We start from the raw sequence: 5,706 nt of genomic DNA, 5'->3' as shown, positions 1-5,706 counted from the left end.
GTATGTATGTATGTATGTATGTATGTATGTATGTATGTATGTATGTATGTATGTATGTATGAATGTATGTATGTATATATTATTATAGAATAAACCACAGGAAGAAATAGAAATGAATATACTTTATCTTTTACATACATGGTAACAATACAGAGGAGTGTTTTGTTTATTAGACACGCAGGGAAAGGTGGTTAAGGACCTGTCCGATTTATCTGACATCAGCTTAATTGGGAATAAAGAGTAATCTAGTTCAGTGACGTGGTTGTGAAATGATAAAATGTAGGACAGAGTCTGAAGAATAGGAAAAATAAAACAAGAAATCTCTACCTAGAAACATTTCACGTTTCCTCTCAAATATGAATCCATCCAGAGAGAATTGAGTGGTATCATCTAAAAAGAGAATATAGAGTCACAATCGAACGAAAGGGTAAACTTTCTTTTATTCTGGTATAAAAAAAATTTTTTAAAAGTTTTTCGAAGGATGACAAAAAATAAAAGGGATTCTTTCTTTGTTCTTTGTACTTTAGGTTTTCTTTCTTTATATCTTCTCTTTATTTTTCGTTTATTTCTCTTTACCTTGAACCTCTTTTTTCTTTTTCTTTTTTTGTCTCCTTCATTCTGACCTTCTTCCTCTTTCTATCTGCCATTTTCTTTCTTATTTTTCTTCCTTTTTTTTCTTCTTCTTTAGAAGTAATGGCCAAGAAAAGTAGGGAAAAGTTATTAATCTTTGTAAAAAAAAAGTTCTATAAGATATTGAAATGAACTATGAAAAGAAACAACTTCTTGGAGAAATCAGGAGTGTAAAGGAATTGAAGGAAAGCTATCTATGCATCGCAGAAGTTAATAAAAAGAAACCATTAAGCCAGAAAATAAAATAAAAAATGACAGGGAATTTATGAGACTGATGTATACTAAAGACATGATATATACTAAAGAATGTCATCTATGTGGTAGAGTGTGTGCATCACGCATCGGGCTACATAGTCATCTCCGTTGGCACAGCCGACAACAACCATAAATTCACCGCCATCCTCATCGAGTGAAGCTGGAGTCGTCTTCGCATTCGAAGGACAGCCATAAGCATATACTAAAGATATCAACTGTATAGTCATCATCTTGTCGGATAAACTGGAATACCCATCAGTCAGTGGGCAAATAACTGATATAGTGATAATGTGATATAGTGATATAGTGATATAGTGATAATGTGATATAGTGATATAGTGATATAGTGATATAGTGATAATGTGTACAGCTTGCAAAATTAGCACGAAAAAACATTTTACATCAGCAGACAGTGTAAAAAAAGGAAGAAAAATAAAAGACAGAAGTAATGTGTTTATAAAAATACACGGACATAAGGGATGTATGGTCTAATCCAAAGAAACGGACTTTGGAGACGTGTACTGACCTTACCTGCTCTCATGTTACATAACGTCAACTTGGGAAAGGTCATGATCAGTCTATCTTTATGATGAATTTGCAAATGGTAAAATGTGGACCGAAGTTTGAAAACAGATGGAAAAAGTAAAACTTTCTAGTTGAAAAAAAAAAAGATATTCCACGTAGCCATTAAAACAAAAACTCATTCAGATAGAATCGACTAATTACAAATAAAATAGTGTCACTGCCGAATAAAAAGGATAATTTGCTCTTATTGTAGTTTACAAAGGCCTGTGATGATAGGATTTTTAAATGATACTCCAAAAATCAAAAGAATTTTTCTTTCCCTTGTTCTTTCTTCTTTCCTTTTATTTTCTTTCTGGTTCCTCTTTTTCTTTCCTCATTTTTAATTTTCTTTCTTTCGAGGGCGTGGTCAAATGACGCGAAGAAAGAGAAATTGAATTCTGAAAGTAAAGTTCTCCATAAGATATTAAAACGCACTGCGGAAAGAGAAGATTCTTTGAAAAAGGCAGGAGTGTATCGGCACGAGAGGTAAAGCCCTCAGGGGCCGACGCAGGCGAGAAAAAAAAATAAAAAAGATAGACTGAAACGTGGAAAAAATAGAATAAAATAGGTGAGAGAGAACATCCGGAACATGTAGGGTATAAAAATGTTATATATCTAATAGAATTATCTTGTCTTACAAGAGAGAACTCTTGTTCATATCTAGGCCTGTGATAAATAATTTTATTCATCTCAAAATTGTACCGTTCTGTAAAATGATGTTGACTCTTTGAACTCATTCTAGAATGACAGTATTATTCTTAACAGAATTCGTCAGGTATGTTACCATGTTAGTTTAGGTAAGAGAGGGAAAGAGAGACAAGATGCGAAACCTGTTATGATTTGAAAAAAAGGTAAAATGCTAAAGTATTGAAAAAACAAGTTACATAACAATGAAAGAAAAGAATGGAATGTGTTTACGACAGTAAAAAAGAGAAATAAATAAAAATAGTTTAGAATATTTCAATACTCGAGTCAAAAAGAAATATGGTATATACACCGTTGGTATCTTTGGCCTGCTAACTTACTTTACAGATTTCAGTCTAAACTGATAAGTTCTTTTCGCCTGAGGAGATGTCACCGTAAAGGGTTTAAAAGATTTAGATAAGCCTGTTTTTCTCAAAGATGTACATTACGAGATTTGCTAAAGCCTGACGATTCCAATCAGCTCAGGGAATAATGTTAGTTTAGTAATGGGGTTAACGATAGCTTAAAGAAATACAGAGAAGAATTTCAAGTTGTTTTACCTACAAATGGTTAAGAAGAGAAGAAAAGAATTGACATATTCATATCTAAATGGTACATTCCCCCCCCCCAACATTTTTTAATGAGAGGAAGAGAGGAACTTTGTAAATCATCTTTACTCTTTGAATTGTCTATTTGTATATACTATATATTTATATAATTCCTTTGTCTATCAATTTTTCTTAATTTGTATTTATTTATTTATTCATTCATTCATCTATTTAATTACTTACGTATTTCTTTATTTCCTTGTATACTTTTATTGGTTAGTTGACTGATTTATTTATTTGTTTATTTATTATTATTTCATTTATCCATTTACGTATATACTCGGTTAACTATAGTCTAATAATATTCTCTAACATTCTTTTGATTTTAGATATCTATTTATGTATTCATTTAAGTATTCATTTGAATATTCATTTAAATATTCATTTGAATCCATTCTACAATTTCATTTCAATTGATCATTCTTATTTATTGATCAATTTAATTTCCTATTCTATTTATTCATCATTCACTTGCACATTTGTTTATCACTTATCTTTATTTGGTGATATGTAAACCTATTCATCTATTCAGGTATCTATACATTTATTTTTTGAATGTTTATTTACATATATTTTCCCTGTTATCATTTAGCTATTTACTTGTGTTCTTTTTCATTCTTTAATCAGAAATTCAGTGATTCTAAGTCATGAAAACGTTTTCTTTTTGTATGAATATATATCGACTTTTTAATTTACTTTGTTGTTTTATCATTTTTTCCATGGCTGAGCTAGATAGAAAAAAGAACATGTTTTGAATGATGGTTGCAAAGATTCATGAAAAGGTGTACTTAGTATCTGCAATAAAATGGTTACTTATTTTCGATTATATTATTAATTGTCAAATAACTCCGAAACAATATAGGAAAATGAATTAATATGACAAAGACATATTTGCTTTTCCTTGCACTTCAGCGTCTTTAGAATATAAAAATTAATTTATATTATCAGAATTAATCTCATGTAAATAAACATTTCTTTAACTAAGCAGGACTGAAGAAAGGAGAGAAGCTTAAACAAAGAAACCTTTGCCTAATCTGCGAGACTGTTGTGGTAAGTAGCAGTCACTCCTGGGAATCGGAGAGAAGTGCGGGATTCGAACCCACAGCTAAACAAAAGAAAGCCCAGTATACTTCTGAAGAAAAAGAAGAAGAGGAAGGAAAAACGAGGAAGAGAAAGGAGAAGAAAAGGAAGATGAGGAAGAAGAAAAAGAAGAAGAAGGAAAAGAGGAGGATACAAGCAACAAAGGTATAGTGAACCTGTTTGAGTTCCCATATTCACTCTGAAGATAATCAGATCATTATTACATCATCACAGTATTTGAAAAAAATATAATGTTTACTAAAATTAACTAAGCTGAGTCATTATTCAAAATGTCACATCTGTCGCTCCAACACTTTTTTAGGCCCTTAACCTTAAGAAAAAGAAGAGAACAAAAATAATGACAAAAATGTAAAAAAAAAACAACAAAAAAACAGGAAGAACAAGAAAAAGGAAAAGAAAAAAGGAGAATAGGAGATGAAGGAAATAAGACGATTAAAAAGAAAAAAAGAAAGAAAAAAGAAAAAATGAAAAGAACTAAAAAAAACAGGTAGAGAAAGGAGAAGAATAAGATAAGAAATAAAATAAAAAAAGAAAAGAAGAAGAAGGAAAATATGAATAAGGAAAGGAAGAAGAGGGAAAAGAAGAATAGGAAAAAGGGAAGAGAAAAGGGAAAGAAGAACTAGGAAAAGGAAAGGAAAGAGGAAGAAGGAAAAGAAAAGGAAGGAAAAGAAGAGGAATAAGGACACGAAGAGGAAGAAAGGGAAAAAGAAGAATAAGGACAAGAAGAGGAAGAAGGACAAGAAGACGAAGGAGGGCAAGAAGAGGAATAAGGACAAGAAGAGGAAGAAGAACAAGAAGAGGAACAAGGGCAAGAAGAGGAAGAAGGACAAGAAGAGGAAGAAGGACAGGAAAAGGTATAAGGACACGAAGAGGAAGAAGAGAAAAAAGAAGAAGGACAAGAAGAGGAAGAAGGACAAGAAGACGAAGAAGGGCAAGAAGAGGAATAAGGGCAAAAAGAGGAAGAAGAAGAACAAGAAGAGAAAGAAGGACAAGAAGAGGAAGAAGGACAAGAAGAGGAAGAAGGACAAAAAAAGGAATAAGGACATGAAGAGGAAGAAGGGAAAAAAGAAGAAGGACAAGAAGAGGAGGAAAGAAAAGAAGAGGAATAAGGACACGAAGAGAAAGAAGGGCAAGAAGAGGAAGAAGGACAAGAAGAGGAGGAAGGACGAGAAGACGAAGAAGGGCAAGAAGAGGAACAAGGACAAGAAGAGGAAGACAAACAAGAAGAGGAACAAGGACAAGAAGTGGAAGAGGGACAAGAAGAAAAAGGGGGACAAGAAGGAGAGGAGGGGAAAGAACAGGAAAAAGGACAAGAAGAGGAAGAGAGAAAATAATAGGAAGGGGGACAAGAAGAAGAAAAGAGAAAATAAGAGGAAGAGGAAAAAGAAAATAAAGAGGTAAAAGAAGAGGAAGTGGGAAAAGAAGAGTAGAAGGGAAAAGAAGAGGAAATAAGAGAGAGATAATAATAGGAAGAGGGAAAAGCGAAAGGGGGGAAAAGAAGAAGAAGGAGGATAAAGAAGAAGAAGAAGGAAAAAGAAGAGGAACAGAAAAAAGAGGGAAAAAAAAAGAACGGGAAGAGGTAAAAGGAAGAGGACGAGAGAAAAGAATAGGATGAAGGGAAAAGAACAGAAAGAAGGGAAAAAAAGAGGAAGAGGAAAAAAGAGGACGAAGAGGGAAAAGGAGAGGAAGAAGGAAAAGAAGAGGAAGAGGAAAAAGAAGAGGAAGAGGGAAGAAGAAATGGCAGAGGGAAATAAATAGGAAGAGGGAAATAAAGAGGGAGAGGATACATGAAAAGGAAGAGGAAAAATAAAGAAGAAAAGGGAAAATTAAGAGGAAGAAGGAAATTCAATAAGAAGTGGGGAAC

Source organism: Oratosquilla oratoria, chromosome 20, assembly GCF_046742065.1.
Source record: "Oratosquilla oratoria isolate Oo_2021 chromosome 20, ASM4674206v1, whole genome shotgun sequence".
Lineage (NCBI taxonomy): Eukaryota > Metazoa > Arthropoda > Malacostraca > Stomatopoda > Squillidae > Oratosquilla > Oratosquilla oratoria.
Note: the sequence above shows the minus strand (reverse complement) of the source record.